This window comes from Saimiri boliviensis, chromosome 15, assembly GCF_048565385.1.
Source record: "Saimiri boliviensis isolate mSaiBol1 chromosome 15, mSaiBol1.pri, whole genome shotgun sequence".
Lineage (NCBI taxonomy): Eukaryota > Metazoa > Chordata > Mammalia > Primates > Cebidae > Saimiri > Saimiri boliviensis.
In genome coordinates, this window is record NC_133463.1 from 50,594,630 (window position 1) to 50,619,750 (window position 25,121).

At 42.2% G+C, this 25,121-nt stretch overlaps 2 pseudogenes; one reads left to right on the top strand and one right to left on the bottom strand.

Moving 5' to 3' along the window:
* Positions 1 to 9,085: 9,085 nt before the first annotated feature.
* On the bottom strand, positions 9,086 to 9,179 carry LOC120362410 (U6 spliceosomal RNA; annotated as a pseudogene).
* A 6,701-nt stretch (positions 9,180 to 15,880) lies between these two features.
* Positions 15,881 to 17,860, top strand: LOC101032700 (ATP-dependent RNA helicase DDX3X pseudogene; annotated as a pseudogene).
* Positions 17,861 to 25,121: the final 7,261 nt, after the last annotated feature.

Below are 25,121 nucleotides of genomic sequence, written 5' to 3' on the forward strand. Positions count from 1 at the left end.
ACTAAAAATACAAGCTGTCCATTTGAGCATATTCAGGCTCACAGGCTATGTGGCGTTGAGACATGTAATTTATTTCGTATCAACGGATCTTTAACATTTCAACAGATTTAATAGAAGCAAAGTGGGAATAACAACTATAAAACGTTGTCAAGGTATTCTGCCTCGATTCTCTTAATGTTATTTCTTATAGCTCTATTATAAGAAATCTTGATGTTATCTATTTGTATTTGCTCCCTGGTTCATTTAAATACATATTCACTGAGCACCTACACATGACAGATCTTGTGCGTGCCAACAGAATCACAGTGGTAAACCAGACCAAGGTGACCCCTTACCCCCTGGGAGCTTACAGTTTTCCTAGAATCTGACCACTTTTCATCACCTCCACTATGAATGCCTGAGTCCCCAGCCACCTGGATGATTACAAGAGTTTCCTCACTGGTCACCCTAAACCTCCTCTGCTCTGAAACCTCCAAAGCTTCCATTTCATTCAAAATGCAAAATCATGACTGCATAAGACCTGGCCTCCCCTTTCCACCTCTCTCCATCCTCCCAGGCCCCAATTTTCCACACCAACCATCCTGTCCTCCCTGCTCTTTCTCAAACTCAGGAAGACCCCGGGCCTTTGCACTTACTAATTCCTCTACCTGGATGCTCATCCTCAGATGCTGCATGACTCACTTTCTAAACGTTTTTGCTCAAATAGCACATGATTCATGAGGTCTTCTTGACCACCTTTCCTGAAATCCTAACTGCACTCCTTACAACGGCGACGCCTATCCCCCCACCCTGTTTATCCATAATACTTATCACTATCTGACCTACTATCCATGGGCACTCACCTGTTTGTCTGTTGTTGTCTTCTACAACTAGAGTGCAAGCTCCATGAACACAGGGACTTTGTTTTGTTAACTTTGGAATCTCCAGAGCCTCAAACAGTTTGCATTACACATCTGTCAAATAAAATCTCATCCACTTTCCTTGAGTATCTTTCTCATTCTCCAGACCCTGGTTCCCGAGGGCAGTAAGGAGTCAGATATGGGAAGCTTTCATACCAATTCCCTGGTCTAGGACACAGAAGAGCTCACCCTATGCATGTCTGAAGGCAGGGCCGGATTATGAATGTGTTCCATGCTCAGAGAAACCCTGTACTAAGTTTAATGCTCTTAGTCACCAAACTGAACTTATTCATAATTTTTGGATAAAAGGACCCGCATTTTCCTCTTGCCCTGGGATCCCAAAATTATGTAGCCAGTCTTGTTTTGAAGATTTGGAATAAGACATGTGTGAATAAACAGCACACTGAGAACATCCATGGAAAGATAAATACTTCTCGCGGCACATGACCCTTTTGATAAGTCAGAACCACCAGATATTTCATCACCGATCATTCCAGGAAGACAGTTTGGCCCCTGAGGGGTATGGGAGGTTTGCTCTCTTCAGCCTAGGATCAACCCTATCCTCCTAGGAAGTCAGGGGATTGTTCCCAGCAGTTCTTTCCTCTGCACCCTTCTCACCCCGTCTCCCCCTTTCACCAGGCCACAGGCTGGAATTCCCCACCAGCAAGGTCAATCCATGCCAAGAGAGAAGAAGTAACTTACATAGATGCAACCGCTAAATTAATTCCTGCAAAACTTACATTTAAAATAGGCAGAAGCGGTCAGGCCTTGTAATCCCAGCACTTAGGGAGACCAAAGCAGGCGGATCACTGAGGCCAGGAGTTGGAGACTAGCCTGGCCAACATGGTGAAACTCCGTGTCTACTAAAAACACAAAAATTAGCCAGGTGTAGTGGTGGGCACCTGTAATCCCAGCTACTTCGGAGGCTGAGGTAGGAGAATTCCCTTTAGCCCAAGAGACAGAGGTTGCATGAACTAAGATCGTGCCACTTCACTCTAGCCTAGGTGACAGGGCAAGACTCTCTAAAAATAAATAAATAAATACTCAAGAGGGTTCCCAGTGGGAAAGGGTCACAGTCTGTGGTTTTAGCTTACAGACTGAGGGGATGGAAGAGATGGGACTGAGCCCCAGAAGACTGGATGCTTGGGGGTATGTGTTGCAAAGGAGGGAGCAGGGCAGAAAGGTAAGAAAGGGACATAAAACATCTCAGAAGACTTAGTAACTGCTTTGTCTTCACTCAGGGCACCAACAAATGGTTTCTTGTGTTTTCCTGGTCATAGCCAGAGGTGGAAAAAGGAGGAAGAACCATGGGTGCTCCACTGCCCTCTGCTGGCCCCTGCAAGAAGTGTCCTGTGTGCTGGCAAAGTGTCATGGGGTTTTCTCTTGAATGATGGCTGCACACAAAACATTCATGATTCCTGAGAGCAGGGGAATAGTAAGATGTGGTTAAGCAACACTTTCCATTATTCTATCTGTTCTTTTTTTTTTTTCTTTTTTTGAGACTGAGTCTAACTGTCGCCAGGCTGGAATGCAGCGGCACAATCTCGGCTCATTGCAACCTCCGCCTCCTGGATTCAAGCAATTCTTTCACCTCAGCCTCTTGAGTAGCTGGGACTACAGGTGCACGCCATCACGCCTTGCTAATTTTTGTATTTTTAGTAGATATGGGGTTTCACTATGTTGACCAGGATGGTCTCAATCTTTTGACCTTGTGATACGCCCACCTCGGCCTCCCAAAGTGCTTAGATTACAGGCATTGAGCCCCCGCACCCAGCCTATTCTAATCTATTCTATTCTATTATGTTTTTTTAACTTAGTGAAGCAGTAAACAGCATGGTACAACTGCTTTGGGAATTCAAGCCAGGAAAAAAGCATCAGGTAGATGGGCAGTTAGTGGATAAAGACAAACTTGGATATGTCCTTAAAGTATAGGAAGGATTCAGACAAGAGAAAGAAGAAAAAAGAAAAATTAGAGGTGAAAGGAAAAGCTTTCAGAGCAAGACCCATAAAGACAAGAACAGATACAGAAGACAGATGTTTGAGCCCAACTAACACTTTGAATATTAAACAACGTTTACAGCAAGGTGAGAACAAATTATGCCTTTCCTCAAGCAAAACAATAAGGGCAACATCTAAAAGAACAAAGGAAGTTCTTGCAACTAGAAAGCTTGGCAATGTCTTTCATTTGGCTTCTTAAGAACTCTCACTTTTCACACCCCTGTGAAATAGAAAGTACGCAGGCCAGAAACAAAAATTTCCCAAGCAAAGTGCCAACATGCTTGAAGCCCTTTAAGGCAAAATAATGAACATTGGCCACCCAGAGGTTTGTAACACTCTCCATGCGTACACCACACCAAGACTGATGCCATCTCTCGGGTGGGACCCTGGGATTCCAAAGCTGATTGGAGCCTGAGTTCTGACAGCTTTGTTCTGGTAGCTTTTCTAAGGCTCTTCAGGATAAGTAGGTTGTAATAAAATACAATTTCCTTTCTTAATGACACTGGTTCTCAAGCTTTGGGGAACATATAATAAAATACAACTGGGCACTTGGCAAAATATAGAATAGCAGGCTCCAGCTCCCAAGATCTTGATGTAGGAGGTCTGACTGCAGTTAATTAATCTACATTTTAAATAAGTCTCATGCCCTCCCCAGATGATTCCAATACAGGTAATTTTAGGACCATATTTTGTAGTGCCCTATAAACTGTTTCTCAAGTCACTGGTTAACTCTAATGCAAACTCCTAAGCTTCAGATCTAGTTCTGTAGGATTTCAGAAGTTACTGCCATCCAACTTCAGAAGAATATCTGCAAATCTTTCCATTCTGTCATAATATTCTTTCATTCCGAGGTATTCAATATTCACACAAAAAGGGAGAATTTTAAAGATGCCCTGACTTAGCCCGTATGGGCTACTGCAACAAAATGCCACAATGTGGGAGGCTTATAAACAACAGAAATTTAGTTGTCACAGGCCTAAATGCAAGAAAGCACAAGATCAAGGTGCCAGCAGATTCAACTCCTAGTGAGGATGGCACTTCTTGGTTGATAGATGACCCCTTCTTGCTGTGTTCTCACATGGGGAAGGAACAAGCTTGCACCTCTTTTTTTTTTTTTTTTTTTTTTGAGACGGAGTTTCGCTCTTGTTACCCAGGCTGGAGTGCAATGGCACAATCTCGGCTCACTGCAACCTCCGCGTCCTGGGTTCAAGCAATTCTCCTGCCTCAGCCTCCCTAGTAGCTGGGACTACAGGCGTGCGCCACCATGCCCAGCTAATTTTTGTATTTTTAGTAGAGACGGGGTTTCACCATGTTGACCAGGATGGTCTCGATCTCTTGACCTCGTGATCCACCCGCCTCGGCCTCCCAAAGTGCTGGGATTACAGGCATGAGCCACCACGCCCAGCCTTTTTTTTTCTTTTGAGATGGAGTTTCGTTCTTGTTGCCCAGGCTGAAGTGCAATGGCCCAATCTCGGCTCACTGCAACCTCCGCCTCCCAGGTTCAAGCGATTCTCCTGCCTCTGCCTCCCAATTAGCTGGGATTACAAGCACCCACCGCCATGACCAGCTAATTTTGTATTTTTAGTAGAGACAAGGTTTCTCCATGTTGGTCAAACCAGTCTCAAACTCCCGACCTCAGGTGATCCACCCACCTCAACCTCCCGAAGTCCTGAAATTACAGGCATAAGCCACTGTGCCCCACCAACCATCACCTCTTTTATAAGGGTGCTAATCCAGTTCAGCAGGGCTGTGCCTCCCAATGGTCCCAAATGTAAGTTTCTTGAACAAATAAATTGCAAAGAAAAAAAAGAGCATGAGGGGAAACCCATAGATTAGAAAAGATTTGGCTGGGCACAGTGGCTCATGCCTATAATCTTAGCACTTTGGGAGGCCAAGGTGGGAGGATCACTTGAGCTCAGGAATTCTAGACCAGCCTCTGCAACATAGTGAGACCCCATCTTTAAAAAAAAAAAAAAAAAAAAAACAGCCAGGCATGGGGGCACATGCCTGTGGTTCCAGCTACTCAGGAGGCTGAGGTGAGAGAATCACTTCAGCCCAAGAGGTCAAGGCTACAATGAGCAGTGATTTTGCCACTGTACTTCAGCCTGGGTGACAGCAAAAGCCTGTCTCAAAAAAAGAAAGAAAAGATTTAAGAGATACCCCAACCACTCACAACATAGGCACCTATCAAAAATCCTGATTCAGACAAACTGACTATAAAAGTAAAAGCTTATAACAAAATCAGTGAAAAGTGACTGGATATCTGATATTATTAAGGAATTGCTGATAAATTTAAGGTTACCTCTTAAAGAGTCCTGGCCAGGCTCAGTGGCTCACAGCTGTAATCCCAGAACTTTGGGAGGCCAAGGTTGGTGGATCATGAGGTCAGGAGTTCAAAGACCAGCCTGGCCAACGTGGTGAAACCCCGTCTCTACTAAAAATACAAAAAAGTAGCCAGGCATGATGGTGGTGCCTGTAATCCCAGGGAGGCTGAGGCAGGAGAATCATTTGAACCCAGGAGGCAGAGGTCACAGTGAGCTCATCCCACGCCACTGCTCTCCAGCCTAGGCAACAGAATGAGACTTAATCTCAAAAAGAAATTTTTAATTAAAAATTAAAATATAAAGAGTCCTTAATTTTCAGAAGTATATGTTGGAATATTTATACATATTTGCATTTATGATACATATAGATATTTATAAATATATGTTTACACATATAGATACACCTAAATATATGTATCATACCTGAAACTTACTTCAAATTAATCCAGTAGGGGGACAGGGAAGATGGGGTTCAGGACACACTACCCCAAAATATGACACCTTAGCATTTGAGAAAACAACAGAAGCAGAAAGGCTGCTCTCACATTCCCTCACCCTTCTCCACTGAAGGTCATAAATTCCTCATTTGAAACATACCCTTCCTATAGCTAGGGGAAAGGAACATCCTTACCTCTGAAGACACAGGGACACAGAGAGGAATATGAACAAACAGGCCTTGCTAAGTCTCCCCCAGCTTATTTCCATTTAGTCACATCCTCTGTCCTCCATCATATTTCTCCATGACAGTCCATGCTTCATCAAACCTAAGCATAGCAATACACAAGTTCACCTGTTTCTTTGAACTCTTCATTTCCTTATGAAGTCTCCCCTTCATATAAAACTTATATTAAATACATGTGTAAGCTTTTTGCTTGTTAATCTGTTTTTGTGATAGGAATCTCAGCTATGAACCTAGGATGGGTGAGAAAAAGAAATCTTTCCTACCCTGCAGGGGTCTGGGTTTGTTTTTTTTTAAATAACAGTACAATAATAAAAACTAAAATGAAATCAGAAAAATGTTTAAATAACTTCACAATTTTTCTTAAGTTTCTGTTACCTGCACACAGTGCCCTGGTAAGCAAGGGTGCCATGAGTTGGAGGCATTTGAAAGCCTTTACTGCAGGCGTCCCAAACTACGGCTTGAGGGCCGCATGCGGCTCCCTGAGGCCATTTATCCGGCCCCTCGCCGCACTTCAGGAAGGGACTCCTCTTTCACTGGTGGTCAGTGAGAGGAGCACAGTATGTGGCAGCTCTCCAACGGTCTGAGGGACAGTGAACTGGCCCCCTGTGTAAAAAGTTTGGGGACACCTGCTTTACAGGGACATGATCACAATCATGAGGATGGCCAGCATTTATTGATAACCTATACAATCTAAGTCCATCCTAGGAGTATGCTCAACCAGAAGAAAAATGGTACAATTGCATGAAAACCAAAATCCAGAAAGAAGATAAAGACAGAGTCACTTACTGTGACTTCCTTGCAACTCTGTCTTCCCCAGTTCTTTGCTGAAGACTGAGGGACCATGTTTTAGTCATCTCTCTGCTCCCAGATCCTAGCATAAGCCTGACATGTAGCAGCATTGTGGGCGACTGGATAAGGAGGAGCACAAAAAATGCAACTGCAAATGAAGGGAGACATTCTGTAATTGAAAGCAGGGAGCAGGAAGCTGAAGCCAATCTGCTGGAATAGCCAGGAAAGAGTAAAGCTCTAAGATTGTGCTCAATCTCCCTGAAGCCAATGATAACCAGTGCAAGAAACACCAGCCAAGGGCCAGGTATGGTGGCTCATGCCTGTAATCCCAGCTCTTTGGGAGGCCAAGGCGGGTGGATCATGAGGTCAGGAGTTTGAAACCAGCCTGGCCAGCATGGTGAAACCCTGCCTCTACTATTAGCTGGGGATGGTGGCGTGTGCCTGTAGTCTCAGCTACTAAGGAGGCTGAGGCAGGAGAACAGCTTGAACCCGGGATATGGAGGTTGTGGTGACCTGAGGTGGTATCACTGTACTCCAGCCTGAGCAACAAACCAAGACCCTGTGGAAAGAAAAGAAAAAAGAAAAGAAAAGAGAGAGCCAGAGGGAGGGAGGGACGGAAGGAGGGAAGGAGGGAGGAAGGGAAAAGAAAAGAAAAACCAAAAGACAAGAGCGAGCCTAGGAAATCATCAGTAGCCAGGGATTGCGGTTTGTGGCTTTCAACTGATTCAGTCTCTCTTCTGCACATGAGTCAGCCATCCCCAGGCAAGTCTGGGAACTAAAGGGCCTTAAAGGAAACTGACCTTTTATTCCTGGGAGTCAACAAAGAACTGACAGTCCCTGGAAACACTGAAACCACATCAGTAAGGTGGGGCCTCTGCATGGCCTGCTGGGAAATTCCATCGTTTGAGATCCCATCCTGTTTACCTCTCTCACCAGGCCAGAAAAAGCAAACACAGAGCATTTTGGAGAAAGGTTGGGAAGCGGGGAATCAGTAGCAGTGTGGGAGGAATAAACATTACTGTGACAAAATGACACTGGAGAAGGCAGTATGTGTCATATGGACAGTGTTCCATATACACAGCTTGAAAACCTACACTTAACAAAACTTTAATTCCAAATTCTTTTATAATTTTTTGCCTCTCAAGGCATGCACTTGGCCATGTCACTGCCGTGAAGCTCAAAGCCTGATTCCTGGTACCTCCACAGTCAGCCATAAAGCAAAATCATCTGAAAGCACTTTCAGTGTCAATTGGTTACTAAGACTCTTTTCCCAGGATTCCTCAGCCATGGCCATGAGCAGCAGAAAGGACTTCTGATAAGGTACTCAGGGCTTGGGAATGTACCAAAGTCAATAAGGCTCAACATCAAGGCCCTAATACTAGGATTTTCTTGCAGTTTGATTCCAAGCCCCACTTACCTCACCAGGTAGACCCACAGTGGGCACTGCTGCTTGGGAAGCCTCAGCTGCCTTACAAGGGTCTTGTTTTTACTTAAAGTGGTCCTGAACAACTCTTCCAACATCGTCTGCAAAGGTACGCTTTCCCTTCAGTTCAGGTTCAATGCCACCACTCCTTTGCTCTTTTCATTGCAAATGACATTAGATGTGAACTTGAGGAAGAAACTTGCCCTCCCTGATTTTTTTCCTTTTCTCTGTCCTCATCGGAGTATCCCACAATCTGGATGTAGAAAAAGATCAGTTCTTCCCCCTTCCCTCCACACATGTGCATGCGCACATACACATGCCCTTTTTTAAAGTCTCTGTCTTTAAGAATCCACAGCTGTGGCTGAGTGCTGTGGTTCATGCCTGTAATCCCAGCACTTTGAGAAGCTGAGGCAGGTGGATCACTGGAGCCCAGGAGGTCAACACTGTAGTGAGCCAAGAGTGTGCCACAGCACTCCAGTCTGGGTGACAAAGCGAGACCCTATCTCAAAAAAAAAAAAAAAAAAATCCATTCTCTTTCATAAAATCCACTATCCACTACTAAGCGAGACCCTATCTCAAAAAAAAAAAAAAAAAAAAAATCCATCTCTTTCATAAAATCCACTGTCTACTATAAATGCTATCTCTTTTTTATTTTTTTTTTTATTTTTTTTTTTTTTTGAGACAGAGTTTCGCTCTTGTTACCCAGGCTGGAGTGCAATGGCACGATCTCGGCTCACCGCAACCTCCGCCTCCTGGGTTCAGGCAATTCTCCTGCCTCAGCCTCCTGAGTAGCTGGGATTACAGGCACGTGCCACCATGCCCAGCTAATTTTTTGTATTTTTAGTAGAGACGGGGTTTCACCACGTTGACCAGGATGGTCTCGATCTCTCGACCTCGTGATCCACCCGCCTCGGCCTCCCAAAGTGCTGGGATTACAGGCTTGAGCCACCGCGCCCGGCCTATTTTTATTTTTTAAATGGAACACTTCACAAATTTGTGTGTCATCTTTGCCCTGGGGCCATGCTAATCTTCTCTGTAATTATAATTTTTTGCCTCTCAAGGCATGCACTTGGCCATGTCATTGCTGTGCAGCTCAAAGCCTGATTCCTGGCACCTCCACATTCAGCCATAAAACAATCAGTTCAATTTTAATACACATGTCACCAAATTGAACACTACAGCTATCTGTTGATAAAACTCCCTTGTAATCCTCTTCCAAACTTGTTATACAGCTTTTAATGGAGACCAGTATACTCCCAATATACTGGCAGACAATACATTGCAAAGGGCATTACCTGAAGTCAGGTTTTCCAGAGAAACAGACCTTGTAAGAAACTTAAGAGATATATATAGAAAAAGATTTAGTAAGAAAGGTTGGTCCATGAGATTATGGAGGCTGAGAAGTCTCACAATCTGCTGTCTGCAAGCTGGAGGCCAGGAAAGTTGATGGTGTAATTCCAGCCTGAGTGTGAGGGCATCAGAACCAGGAGTGCTCATGCCCGAGGGCAGAAGATAGATGTCCCAGCTCAAGCAGAGAGCGAATTCACCTTTCCTCCACCTTTTTTTTTTCTAGCTGGGCCCTCAGTAGATTAGATGATGCCCAGCACTTTGGTGAAGGCTGATCTTTACTCAGTCTACTGATTCGAACGCTAATGTTTTGGGGAAACATCTTCACAGACACAGCCAGAAATAATGCTTTACCAGCTATCTGAGCATCCCTGAGCTCAGTCAAGTTGATACATGAAATTAACCATTACAAACAGGCAGATAAGTGAAAAGAAAGAGAGAGACAATGAGGGAGAAAGCCCTTAGGAAGAGGAAACAATCAGAACTTCTAATTAAAATTCAGAATAGTATTGTTCTCTGTCTTCTCTTCTAATTTTTCTAGTTCCAGGAGTTAGGCAGGAGTGTCATCGGCAAAAAGGGCCATCCCAGGCCTGTGAAGCTCTGTGGGTCCACCCAGTAGCCATGGGAAGACCTGTGCAGCTTGCTTTTCCAGTAGAGAGAGAATATACTACCCCAAGCGTGCTGCCAGATTCCCCAGGAGCCAGAGAAGTGCCAGCTCTGAACTCCAGTGACCCAGTGCAAGAGCCTCAGAAACCAACATAACCTAAATTGCAATCCCAACTAATACTTGGATGAGCTCCCAAATATCTGAGTCTCTTTTTTTTTTTTTTTTTTCCCAAGATAGAGTCTGGCTCTGTTGCCCGGGCTGGAGTGCAGTGGCGTGATCTCAGCTCACTGTAACCTCCACCTCCCAGGTTCAAGAGACTGTCCTGCTTCAGCCTCCCAAGTAGCTGGGATTACAGGCGCCGGTAGCATGCCTGACTAATTTTTTCTATTTTTAATTAGTAGAGACGGGGTTTCATCATTTTGGCGAAGCTGGTGTCGAACTCCTGACTTTACGTGATCCACCCACCTCGGCCTCCCAAATGGCTGGGATTACAGGCGTGAGCCATCACGCCCAGCCATATCTGAGTCTTAATATCCCAATCTGCAAACTGTGAATCCTAGAAAACGTAAGTAATAGCATGGGGTGGTGACTATGAGAATTAAGAAAGACAATGTATGTAAAGCACCTGGCATGTGTCTGGATGCTCTCAAAAATGCTCTCAGTAGTTTACTTTCTGTCCTGCCTTACAAACTTCCTGATCTTCCAGTATCTCCTTTCCCAGTTACTCATTTGGCCACACTCAACAGGAAAATCTTCACACTCTACTGAAAGCTATCAGCTGACAGTGAAGGATGCTTTATCTCCAGGGCAGATCTTCATGATACTCAAAATTGAGTTTACTCTGGATTCACCTGTTGAATGCTAGCATATGAAAGACACCCAATAATAGATGCCCACTATTTACTATGATAATTCTTTTTATTTTTGAGACTGGGTCTTGCTCAGTCACCCAGGTTGGAGCGCAGTGGCACAATCCCTGCTCATTGCAGCCTCAAACTCCTCAGCTCAAGCAATCCCTCCACCTCAACCTCCTAAGTAGCTGAGACTACAGGCATTCACCACCACACTTAGCTAATTTTTTAAATTTTTTGTAGAGAGAAGGTCCCACTTTGTTTCCCAGGCTGGTCTTGAACTTCTGGCTTCAAGCAATCCTCCAACCTCAGCCTCCCAAAGTGGTGGGATTACAGGCATAAGCCACCACGCCCAGCCCATGTTACCTCTTTTACCAAAGAGGTATTATCTTAAATGACCTTTGGTATTTATTCAATGTTTTATTATGTTTTAATATTTTTATACATTTATTTTTTACACATTTATATAATATTCATTATAATTTATATTTATTTCATGTGTTTTCCTATATTTATCTTTTCATTATGTTTTAAATTTCCAAATACACACATAAGTAGAATACTAAAGAGAACCTCTTTGAGCCCATCTCTAGTTTTAGCAGCTATCAACAATTTAGTATTCTTGTTTTATCTATCAGTCCTCCACTTATATTGCTGTTGTGTTACTGGAGCACATCCCTAGGCATCTCTTTCTACCACCATATACTTCAGGATATATCACAAAGAACATTTGCTTACATAGCCATGATTCCATCATCACATCTGTAGTATAATAAGGCTATCTGGTGTCCTGTTTCTTGGCACAAAACTCATAAAATCCTTGGAATTTCCTGAATGACAAGAATGTCTTTTGTTATTCATAAAGCACCTCTTTAGATCACACCTGAGTTTATGCTAATGAATTATCTGGAAGGGGGCGGACCCAAGAGCAAGTGCTATAAAAACACTTGAATAATGAGATCTGATGAGCTTCCAGGTTGGAGAATACATCAAGGTGCTGGGAGGGTGGCGTGCCCAGAGAGGGAAGAGAAGAGACATGAACCACTCTCCTGCCCCATATCTTGCCCTCTGCTCCTCTTCTCTTTAGTTTTCTAGAGCTGCATCCTTTATAATAAACCACTAAACATAAGTAAAGTGTTTCCCTCAATTCCGTGAGTCACTGTAGCAAACTATCAAACTTGTTATGGGAACCTCCAATTTAAAGCTGGTCATTCAGAACTGCAGGAGCCCCACATGTGCGATTATCATCTGAAGCAGGGCCAATCTTGAGGAACCAAGCCCTTTAACTTATGGGATCTGATGCTAACTTCAGGTAGATAGTCTCAGAATTAGACTAAGTCGGCACACACCCAGCTGGAGTCCAAAGAGTTGAAGAATTGCTTGATGTGGGGGGGAAAAAACCCACACATCTAGTGTCAGAAGTGTTGTGTGAATATAAACATCATGTTTTCTCAATCCCCAATAAAAAAGTTAACACTGTTGATGAGTGCATGAATTAATTTGACCATTGTGGAAGACAGTGTGGCGATTCCTCAAGGATCTAGAACTATAAATACCATTTGACCCAGCAATCCTATTACTGGTTATACACCCAAAGGATTATAAATCATCCTACTACAAAGACACACGCACACGTATGTTCACTGCAGCACTGTTCACAACAGCAAAGACTTGGAACCAACCCAAATGCCCATCAATGATGGACTGGATAAAGAAAATTTGGCACATATACACTATGGAATACTATGCAGCTATGAAAAAGGGTGAGTTCATGTCCTTTGCAGGGACACAGATGAAGCTAGAAATCATCATTCTCAGCAAACTAACAAAAGAACAGAAAACCAAACACCGCATGTTCTCACTCATAAGTGGTTGTTGAATAATGAGAACACATGTACATAGTGAAGGGAACATCACACACTAGGGCCTGTTAGGGAGTAGCAGGAATAGGGGAGGGATAGCAGGGGTTGGGGGTATTGGGGAGGGATAACATTAGGAGAAAAACCTAATGTAGATAACAGGGGGATGGATGCAGCAAACCACCATGGCATGTGTATATCTATGTAACAATGCTGCACGATCTGCACATGTACCCCAGAACTTAAAATATAATAAAAATTTTTTTAATTTTTTTAAAATTAACACTAATCCCTTACTATTATTGGATACCCAGTCTATATTCATATTCTCACAATTGTCTCAAAAGTATCTTGGGTCAGACAAGGTGACTCGTGCCTGCAATCCTAGCACTTTAGGAGACTAAGGTAGGTGGATCACGTGAGGTCAGGAGTTCAAGACCAGCCTGGCCAACATGGTGAAACCCCGTTTCTACTAAAAATACAATAATTAGCTGGGTGTGGTGGCACAAGTCTGTAATCCCAGCTACTCGGGAGGATGAGGCAGGGGAACTGCTTGAACCCAAGAGGCAGAGGTTGCAGTGAGCCAAGATTGTACCATTGCACTCCAGCCTGGGTAACAGGAGCAAAACTGTGTCTCAAAAAAAAAAAGAATAGTATCTTGGTTGTTTGTTGGAACCAGGAATCATCTGCATTTGACTGATATCCCTTAAGAATTTCTTAATCTTGTCTCATGCCTATAATCCCAGCACTTTGAGAGGCCGAGGCGGGTGGATCATGAGGTCAAGAGATCAAGACCATCCTGGTCAACACGGTGAAACCCTGTCTCTACTAAAAAACACAAAAATTAGCTGGGCATGGTGGCGCATGCCTGTAGTCCCAGCTATTCGGGAGGCTGAGGCAGGAGAATTGCTTAAACCCAGGAGGTGGAGGTTGTGGTGAGTTGAGATCACACCATTGCACCCCAGCCTAGGTAACAAGAGTGAAACTCCGTCTCAAAAAAAAAAACATAATTTCTTAATCTGTAATGGTTCCTGAGGTAGCCATGGAGGGGCATCCCCAAGATACCCTTCAAGAAGAACCTGTAGCCAACTGCAAGGCATGGGGTCAGCAGACAGCCTCCAGCTCTCAGCTCCTTCAACATCAGCATCAGCTACGGAGCGCTGAGGTCACAACTTTCTCGGAGCAGCCCACATTCAGTGACCGAGGAGGGAGGGGTAAAAAGGTTCAGCTTTTGGCCTGACACAGAACAACTCTATTCAACAATATTTGCTCACAGAGCCACTCTTGGTTTGCTAAGATTTTGCCAGGCCTGCATCGCAATGGCTCTTTTCCCACTGGCACCTTCCCTTTATAGGCACTGCTCCTTACCAATCTTCCTGCACCCAAACTGTGTGTCAGCATCTGCTTCCAGAGAATCCAATTTGCAACAGTTCTCATCCCTTTCTTTTCATGCCCTTGTCAAAGAAACTAGGACTGACTTCATATTTAAAACACGAGTTTCAGCATTCCAATCATTTCTCAAGACTGAAAATTACAAGCTAAACATTCTCATTTTCACTAACAGGAACTTCTAATCATTTAATCAAAAGAAATTAAAGATAAATACAATATAAAGTCTCATTTTATCCTCTAAAATAGGTAAACCTTATCAGATCCATTTTCATAAAATTGCTGATATCACCAAAATAAACCACAATAAACCACGCACAGTGGTTCATGCCTATAATCCCAACACTTTGGGAGGTCAAGGCAGGAGGATCACTTGAGGTCAGGAATTTGAGAATAGCCTGGACAACATAGTAAGACTTTGTCTCTACAAAAAAATTTAAAAACTAGCTGTAGTAGGGCACACCTGCAGTCCTAACTACTCAGGAAGCTGAGGCAGGAGGATAGCTTCAGCCCAGGAGTTTGAGGCTGCGGTGAGCTATGATTGTGCCACTGCACTTCAGCCTGGGCATAGCGCAAAACCCATCTCAGAAAACAAAAAATACAAATAATTTTTTAAAGCCACAATAGAAGTCTAGATTTATCTATGCAATGATAAAGGAGTCAATTCAGCAAGAGGATATAATAATTTTAAGTATATATGCACTAAACACTGAAGCATCTAGATGTATAAAGCAAATATTAGAGCTAAATTATATTAGACCCCAATATAATAATGGCTGTAGACTTCAACGCCCCTCTTTCAGCACTGGACAGATCTTCCAGACAGAAAATCAACACAGAAACATTAGACTTAATCTATGTTATAGCATAAATGGACCTAATAGATATTTACAGACCATTTCATCCAACAGCTCCAGAATACACATTTTTTTCATCAGCATATAGATCATTCTTAAGGATAGATCATGTATTAGGTCACAAAACAAGTCTTAAAACATTCAGAAAGACTGAAATAATGTTTTCTGACCACAACGGAATAAAACTAAAAATTAATAACAAAATTAAGTCTCCTAAAAAGGAATTTGGGAGACTATACAAACACATGGAAATTGGAAAATATGCTCCTGAATGACCAGTAGGTCAACGAAGAAATTAAGGAAATTGAAAAATGTTATAAACAACAACAACAATAACAGGAAATATGAATAAGCCCTACGTTAACATTTTCAGGCCCCCTAGGTGGCAGAAAGTGGGAGAAGCAAGTTCTCGCGAAATCTCGAGAACTCCGAGGCTGAGACTAGGGTTTTAGAGGAGAGCAGAAATGTACCTGGACAGAACTAGAACAGCATTCAGCGTCCTGAGCTCCAAGGCAGCACGACGAGGGGAGGGGCGACTGGACTGAGGAGGAAATCCCGGGAGGTTAGGCCCGAAGGAGCGCGCAGAAACCAGGCCGAAGTCGCCGCGGCGGGGATTGCGGCGTGAGAAAGAGGGCATACGTTGGACGTGCTGACGTGCTGACGTGCTGACGTGCTGACGTGCTGACGTGCTGACGTGCTGACGTGCCGACGTGCTGACGTAGCAGACGTTCGAGCGCGTGTGTTAGATCCGTGGCCACGCCGCTCCAGAGCCAGAGCTCATGTGAGAGGGCCTTGGTGGTGAGGCAAGCACTCGCTCAGCAGTGGAAGACCCCGAGTTCTCGGTACTCTCCAGGGATGAGTCATGTGGAGATGGAAAATGCGCTTGGGCTGGACCAACTGTTTGCAGGCCTGGACCTGAACTCTTCAGATAATCAGAGTGGCGGAGGTACAGCCAGCAAAGGGCACTATATTCCTCCTCATTTAAGGAATCAAGAAGCTACTAAAGATTTCTACGGTAAAGGTTTCAGGGTGGAGTTCTAGCAAATAAGGATGCATATAGCAGTTTTGGATCTCGTAGTGATTCAAGCAGTAGCGAAGTCTAGCTTCTTCAGTGTTCCTGGAAGTGGATCGAGGGGAAGGTTTGATGGTCGTGGACGGAGTGATTATGACGGCATTGACAGCCGTGGTGACAGAAGTGGCTTTGGCAAATTTGGACGTGGTGGAAACAGTCGTTGGTGTGACTAATCAGATGAAGATGATTGGTCAAAACCACTCCCACCAAGTGAACGCTTGGGACAGGAACTCTTTTCTGGAGGCAACACTGAGATTAATTTTTGAGAAATATGATGACATTCCAGTAGAGGCAACAAGCAACAACTATCCTCCACATACTGAAAGTTTCAGTGATGTTGAGATGGGAGAAATGTTCATAGGAAACATTGAGCTTACTCATTATACTCACCTGACTCCAGTGCAAAAGCATGCTATTCTTATTATTAAAGAAAAATAGATTTGATGGCTTGTGCCCAAACAGGGCCTGGAAAACCTGCAGCACTTCTCTTGCCCATCTTCAGTCTGAGTTATTCAAATGGTCCAGGCAAGGCTTTGAGGGCCATGAAGGAAAATGGAAGGTATGGGCACTGCAAGCAATACTCAGTCTCCTTGGTATTAGCACCAACGAGAGAGTTGGCAATACAGATCTGTGAGGAAGCCAGAAAATTTTCATACCGATCTAAAGTTTGTCCTTGGGTAGTTTATGATGGTGCCAATATTGGTCAGCAGATTCTAGACTTGGAACGTGGATGCCACTTGTTAGTAGCCACTCCAGGATGTCTAATGGATATGATGGAAGAAGAAAGATTGGATTAGACTTTTGCAAATACTTGGTGTTAGATGAAGCTGATCGGATGTTGGATATGGGGTTTGAGCCTCAGATACATAGAATAATTGAACAGATACTATGCCTCCAAAGGGTGTCCGCCACACTATGATGTTTAGTGCTACTTTTCCTAAGGAAATACAGATGCTGACTCGTTATTTCTTTGATGAATATATCTTCTTCGCTGTAAGAAGAGTTGGCTCTACCTCTGAAAACATCATGCACAAGTAGTTTGGGTGGAAGAATGACAAATGGTCATTTCTGCTTGACCTCCTAAATGCAACAGGCAAGGATTCACTGACCTTAGTGTTTGTGGAGACCAAAAAGGGTGCAGATTCTCTGGAGGATTTCTTATGCCATGAAGTATACACATGTGCAAGTATCCATGGAGACCGTTCTCAGAGGGATAGGGAAGAGGCCCTTCACCAGTTCCACTCAGGAAAAGGCTCAATTCTAGTGGCTACAGTAGTAGCAGCAAGGGGACTGGACATTTCAAATGTGAAACACTTTATGAATTTTGACTTGCCAAGTGATACTGAAGAATATGTACATCACATTGGTCATACAGGACGTGTAGGGAACCTTGGCCTGGCAACCTTATTCTTTAATGAGAGGAACATAAATATTAATAAGGATTTGTTGGATCTTCTTGTTGAAGCTAAACAGGAAGTGCCATCTTGGTTAGAAAACATGGCTTATGAACACTACAGGGTAGCAGTTGTGGATGTACTAAGAATCGCAGATTTAGTGGAGGGTTTGGTGCCAGAGACTACCGACAAAGTAGCAGTGAGAGCAGTTCCAGCTTCAGCAGCAGCCCCACAACCAGCAGCCACAGTGGCAGAGGTGGCCACAGCAGCAGCAGAGGATTCGGTGGAGGTGGCTATGGAGGCTTTTATAACAGTGATGGAGATGGAGGAAATTATAACTCCCACGGGTTTGACTGGTGGGGTAAATGAGCCTGCTTTGCAGTAGGTCACCCTGCCAAACAAGCTAATATGGAAACCACATGTAACTTAGCCAGACTATACCTCGTGTAGTATCAAGAACTCGCACCACCTGTGATTTTCCACCGAAAAAAAAAATTTTTTTTTTTTCTGAGACAGAGTTTCGCTCTTGTTACCCAGTCTGGAGTGCAAGAGCACGATCTCAGCTCACCACAACCTCCACCTCCTGGGTTCAGGCAATTCTCCTGCCTCAGCCTCCTGAGTAGCTGGGATTACAGGCACGCACCACCATGCCCAGCTAATTTTTTGTATTTTTAGTAGAGACGGGGTTTCACCATGTTGACCAGGATGGTCTCGATCTCTTGACCTCGTGATCCACCCGCCTCGGCCTCCCAAAGTGCTGGGATTACAGGCGTGAGCCACCGCGCCCGGCTCCACTGAAATTTTTTTTAAGGGAGCTCAAGTTCACAAGAAGAAATGAACAATCAGCAGCCCCATTCAGAAGGTGGTTTGAAGACTTCATTGCTGTAGTTTTGATTAACTCCCCTCCCGCCTACCCCAATCCCAAACTGCATTTATAATTTTGTGACTGAGATCATTTGTTTGTTAATGTGCTGTGCCTTTAACTTTAAACTTTTTATTTTGATTCCTGTTGTCTCAGTAATACTCAAATGGCAATTGTTTTGACCAAATTAATTTACTGAACTTGAGCTAATATCAAACCTTGGCACATGTGTATGATACAACTTAACAGGAATCATCAATTCATCCTTAAAATATAAGGAAAAACTTATGCAGTAACCTGCATTAGGGCTTTTGATACTTGCACATTGGGGGAAAACAAACAACAAACGTATTGAAGCATATTAGTGGAATTAGTAAATTGAAGTTCTGATTTGCTCACTCTATCCCGGATAGGTATTTAGAACCTGATAGTCTTTAAACAAGCCATTCCAATCATGATGAGGTGATATATGAATACAAGCATACATTCAAAGCACTGTTTTCAAAATCGATACAAGTAAATACAGCAATTTCTCTTTCAACGATTAGGCAGATCATTAATTAGTTAATGAGCTAGCCAAATGTGGGCATACTATTACAAGGAAAGTTTAAAGGTCTGATAACTTGAAATAGGTTTTTAGGAGAATTCATCTACTTAAGACTTTTTAAATGCCTGCCGTAAATGAAATTGAAATGGTAGAATGGCTGATCACAGCAATGACCAGCACTCATTAGGGCCCTGGATAACTTTTTATCTAATAACACATGCTAGTGTTGATGTTTTTTGGTCTAGAGGGTATGAACAGAAAGAATTAATGCAGCAGGCTTTATCTTAAATGCCGGTTCACATTACTCTGCTCAAGCTGCATTGAGTTGTTAAACTGGCTTACTATAGGCTTTGTAAAAATGACTCCAGAAGAGTAACAAACTGAAATATTTGAGATCACACAGGTTGGAAATGTGAACATAACTGCACAAAGTGTCAATTCTGCTCTACAGTGCAGATTTAGTTAGTTTTAACTGCATAGGTTTCCATTGTATTTATAGTCTGTTCATGCTAAATCTGGCCAAAGATGAGCATTGTTCACCACTAAAATGCCTTTGCCACTTTGCATTCTGTGCTAATTTTGTGTCCAGAATGCAGTGATCAAAACACTCCATCTTTTTATAATGTATAGGAAGATAGCAAACATTTTGTGAAGTGCAATATATTTTCAAGTGTATTGTGCCTTGTTCTAAAACTATTATTAAGTAGGTGCACTTGACAGTATTGAGGTCATTTGTTATAGTGCTGTTTCAGTTACTCTAGGTTTAGGCCCTTGTACATTTTGCCCATAACTTTTTGCAAAATCCACTTCTTTTAGATTGCACAATCAGAACATATATATATATGTATATATATATACATATATATCAGAACATGTATATATACATATATATCAGAACATATATATACACATATATATATCAGAACATATATATATATACATACACATATATATATATATATCAGAACACACACATATATATATATATGTCTTGTGTACGTGTCCTTAAACTTCCAATCTTATTTTGTCTCTTGGAGATTGTTGAATGCAGCTTGTCTAGGAAGGGGATGGGACTAGATTCTAAAATTTATTTGGGATCATGGGAATGATAGTTGGGAAGAAAACTATTGCACATGACAGATTTCTAGATACTTTCTGCTGTTAGTTTTATGTAATACTTATTGAACATTTCGACAAATATTTATTTTTGTAAGCCTAAAAGTGATTCTTTGAAAGTTTAAAGAATCTTGACCAAAAGACAGTACAAAAACACCAGCACTTGAATGTTGAATGTCATCATATGTGTGAAATTATATATTTCAGGATAGTATGAGCATTCAACGTTGTCATATTAAACTCTTTTTTTTTTTTTTTGAGACGGAGTTTCGCTCTTGTTACCCAGGCTGGAGTGCAATGGCACGATCTTGGCTCGCCGCAACCTCTGCCTCCTGGGTTCAAGCAATTCTCCTGCCTCAGCCTCCCGATTAGCTGGGACTACAGGCATGCGCCACCATGCCCAGCTAATTTTTGTATTTTTAGTAGAGACAGGGTTTCACCTTGTTGACCAGGATGGTCTCGATCTCTTGAACTCGTGATCCACCCGCCTCGGCCTCCCAAAGTGCCGGGATTACAGGTGTGAGCCACCACGCCCGGCCGCATATTAAACTCTTAAGTCAAATTAAGCAGACCCAGATTTGACAGTGTAACCATAACTTTCCAATGTTATAAAAACAAAATTGGCGACTTGAAATTACATCATGCCAAGGTTTTGATGCGCTTGTATATAAATAGCAATGTAAAAGACTGAAAAAGGACTACTTGGAATTATTTTCTGATTCTTTAAAAAAAATTCTGTTTCTTCTAACCCTATTTCTTTGTATTTTAAAAATTTTGCTTCTAAAAAAAAAAAAAAACAAATCCGTGTAAGACAACTGATCCTGCATAAGGTACTTCCTGCCACGCCTCCTATGAGGAATGCTTCTGAGCAACTGAATAGCATCACAGTATGGTGCTAATAAGCCCATGTTCTGGAGTCCAGCTGCCTGGCTCCCACGCCTGCCCTATACTTGCTAGCTGTGTGACCCGAAAAAAGTTGCTTAGTCTCTCAGTCTCATTTTTCTCATTTTTAAAATGGAAATGACAATAAGAGCCCCAGCAAAGTTCATTAATGTGAGAATTAAATGCTTTAATCATGTAGTAAAATGCTTGACACTAGATACTCAGTAAGGCAATTTTCATTTCTAGCAATATGATGCACAGGGTATCCAGAACATTTCTGCTTAAAAAAAAAATGCCACATAAAATGTTTTTAATTTTGTTTAAATGTATCCATAAAATGACAAGAAAATAAAAACCCCTTGTATCCTGATTTTAGTCTCCAGTACCACTCCCTATGGAAATAAACGTAATAATTAATTTTTTTAAATGCCTTGGAGAACTGATTCCAGAGGACACAAGGTGAGCCTGGGGTATTTATTCCTTGCTCAAAAACAAGGAAGTTTCCAAAGGTGAATGGACTCATAACAAAAGGACACAGGAGTCTGTTGAAGGGGAGCTAACTGACATAATTGTGATAACATAAGCATCAAAAAGAATAATGATCATAGTTAAATGGCATATGCTGGATATGTAAAAACCTAAAAGTTTGCAATACTGAAAAAAGATAGAGTGGAGGAGACTCACTTGACACCATCTAAAGAAGCTATTAAGCCAAATTCTTGTTTTGAAAATTGGCAAAAGGAAAGATTTAAGCATTCATCTTGTCTTTCTAATATTAAATATATTCAGGAGAGCCAGCCAGACCTACTTTACAGAAGAATGTCAAACTCATCATTTCACAGCTCCTAATTGAAATTACTGATTCATTTTCTAACAAATAAATGGGCCGGGCACAGTGGCTCATGTCTGTATTCCCAGCACTTTGGGAGGCCAAGGTGGGCAGACCACCAGAGGTCAGGAGTTCAAGACCAGCCTGGCCAACATGGTGAAACTCAGTCTCCACAAAAATACATAAATTAGCCAGGTGTGGTGGCGGGTACCTATAATCCCAAGTACTCTGGAGGCTGAGATGGGAGAATCACTAGAACCCAGGAGGCAGAGTTTGCAGTTAGCCAAGATAATGCCATTGCACTCCAGCCTGGGCAACTGAACGAGACTGTCTCAAAAAGCATAGATAAATAAATAAATAAATAGATTGGCTGCTGATTAATATCGTTTAAAACTGTTAGGTGGATGGTAGATGGGGAACTGGATATGCAAATGGTGCTATGGAAACACCACATAGATTTCTTCCTGGTCACGTGTGTAAATATCACCATCCATCACAGGAATGAGGCTTCCTTCTGTCCTGTCTCCAGAGGATATGTGCATGAAGGGCACAACGTTTCTGATCTATGCTAGCCGCAAAATGTTCACCTCGTATCTTTAATTCAAAATAATCCCAGACCCAAACCTAAATGGATAAAACTGCTAGAAGAAAACATTGGAGAACATCTTCATGACCTCGGGAAAGGCAAAAGATAAAAACTATTTTTAAAAAATAGATTAAACTTCTAGAAAATTTAAAATTTATGCTTTTCATGGGACACTGTTTTTAAAAAAAAAAAAGATAAATCACAGGGAGAAAGTGTTCATAATATATTTATCTGACAAAGGACTTGTATCCATAATATCTAAAGAATTATTAAAACTCTGGCCAGGCACAGTGGCTCACGCCTGTAATCCGGGCACTTTGGGAGGCCAAGGCAAGTAGATCACTTGAGATTAGGAGTTCAAGACCAGCCTGGCCAACATGGTTAAATACCCCATCTCTACTAAAAATACAAAAATTAGCCAGGCATGGTAGTGTGTGCTTGTAATCTTAGCTGCTCGGGAGGCTGAGGCACAAGAATTGCCATAACCTAGGAGGCAGAGGTTGCAGTGAGCTGAGATTGCACCACTGTACTCCTGCCTGGGCGACAGAGTGAGACTCTGTCTCAAAAAAAAAAAAAAAAAAAAAAAAAAGACTTATTAAAATTCAGTAATAAGAAAAAAAACTATTTTTAAAAGGCAAAAGATTTGAACAGATCCTTCATAAGATAAGATATTGCATATGAATGACCAATAAGGACACGAAAAAATTCTCAACATCATTGCAAATTAAAACCACAATGGCATCCACTGCATACCTACTAATGGCTAAAACCAAACCCTGACAATATCAAGTATTAGAGAGAATGTAGATTGTCTCTACATTCACACATACAATGTATGTTTATACATTGCTGGTGAGAATGTAAAGTATGCCTAATTTGGAAAACATTTTGAAAATTTACTAGAATTAAACACATATTACCCATATGACCCAGTAGCTCTACTCCTAAGTATTTACTCAGAAATTATTTGTTCATACAAAGATATGCAAATGAGTATTCATAGCAGCTTTACTTATAAACATTAAAACCAAAGACAAACCAAATGTCTGTCAAAAAGTAAATGGATAGTATATCTTTATAACAGATAATTATACTCAGCAACAAAAGAGAAACAAACTCCCAATACATGCAATATGAATGAATCTCAAAGCATTATGCTGAGTGAACCAGTGCATTCCATGTGACTTCATTTATGTGAAATCTAGAAAAGGAAAATCTAAATACAAAGACAGAAAACAGACCACTGGATTCTTGGACCCAGGATTGGCAGATGCTCACTGGAAAGACAACAAGAAAACTTTTGAGGAATAGTGAGAATGTTTTATATCTTTTTTTTTTTTTTTTGAGACAGAATTACGCTCTTGTCACTCAGACTAGAGTGCAATGGCATAATCTCGGTTCACTGCAACCTCTGCCTCCTGGGTTCAAGCAATTCTTCTGCCTCAGCCTCCCGAGTAGCTGGGATTAACAGTGCCTGCCACCACACCTGGCTAAATTTTGTCTTTTTAGTAGAGATGGGCTTTACCATGTTAACTAGGCTGGTCTCGAATTCCTGACCTCAGGTGATCTGCCTGCCTCAGCTTCCCAAAGTGCTGGAATTACAGGCATAAGTCATTCCACCCAGCCTGGAAATGTTTTATATCTTTACTGTGGTGTTGGTTGCAAAGACATATATTTTTGTTCAAAACCCTCTGAATACACCTCAACATCTCCATCTCCCTCATCATTGCCATATGCAAATGGTTGTCAACTTCTGACAATTCTGCTACTAAGCATCAATTAAATTTGGGTGGTCCTCTCTAGTCCCACTTCTGATTTCGTGAAAGTTGTCAGAATCAAAATGGAGTCAGTGCATCAGACTCTAGCAACAAAAAAAACACACAGAAGGCACAGTGGCTCGTGCCTGTAATTCCAGCACTTTCCAGTGCAAGAGGATCATTTGAAGCCTCAAGACCAGCATGGGCAACATAGTGAGACATGATCTTTACAAAAAATAAAAAATTAGCACATGGTGGTACACACCTGCAGTCCCAACTACTTGGGAGGCTGAGATGGAAGGATCACTTGAGCCCAGGAGGTTGAGGCTACAGTGAGATGTAATTGCACCACTGCACCCCAGCCTGGGTGACAGAGCAAGACTCTGTCTCAAAAATAAATAAATACATACATACATACATACAGTAAATAAATAAATAAAACCAGGAGGTTAAGAGTCTTTGTAATAGTTATTATCATAGACTCTCTCAAGGGCTTTATGCACACATGCCTGTAACCAAAATTTTTGCCAAGGACTTTCCAAACTGCAGCTTGCTACATGAGTCACAAGGACGGCTAGCTGGATGCACAAGAACACTTACCTGACACACTGTCTCCACCAATGAACTAGTGTCAACTCCTGAGATGAGCCTTTATAACTATTGTTCTCTTTGTTTCAAAACAAATTACCTGTACTTCTCTCTTTTGCCTTTAAAAGCTTCCCCCTGCCTGAACCTCTTTGGACAGATCTGTGGTCCCCAAAGCCCACACATTCTGCATTTATAAATCCCCTGTGCACTCCCGCATAAATCTTTGGATAAGTATTTGGATATCTTTGGAGAATCTCCTTCTGTTTGTTATTTAGGTTGACACCTTCATCCTCCCTTAACTGGATTTTAGCTGCTGCTCCACCTGCCTCCAGTCTCTTACCTTGGGTCCATCCTCCCTCTGGGGAGATCTTTTTTTTTTCTTTTTTCAAAATATATAATCAATTTTTAACTTATTTACTTTGCTTCAATCTTTCTGGGGCAGGACAGGGAAATCTTCAAGAAC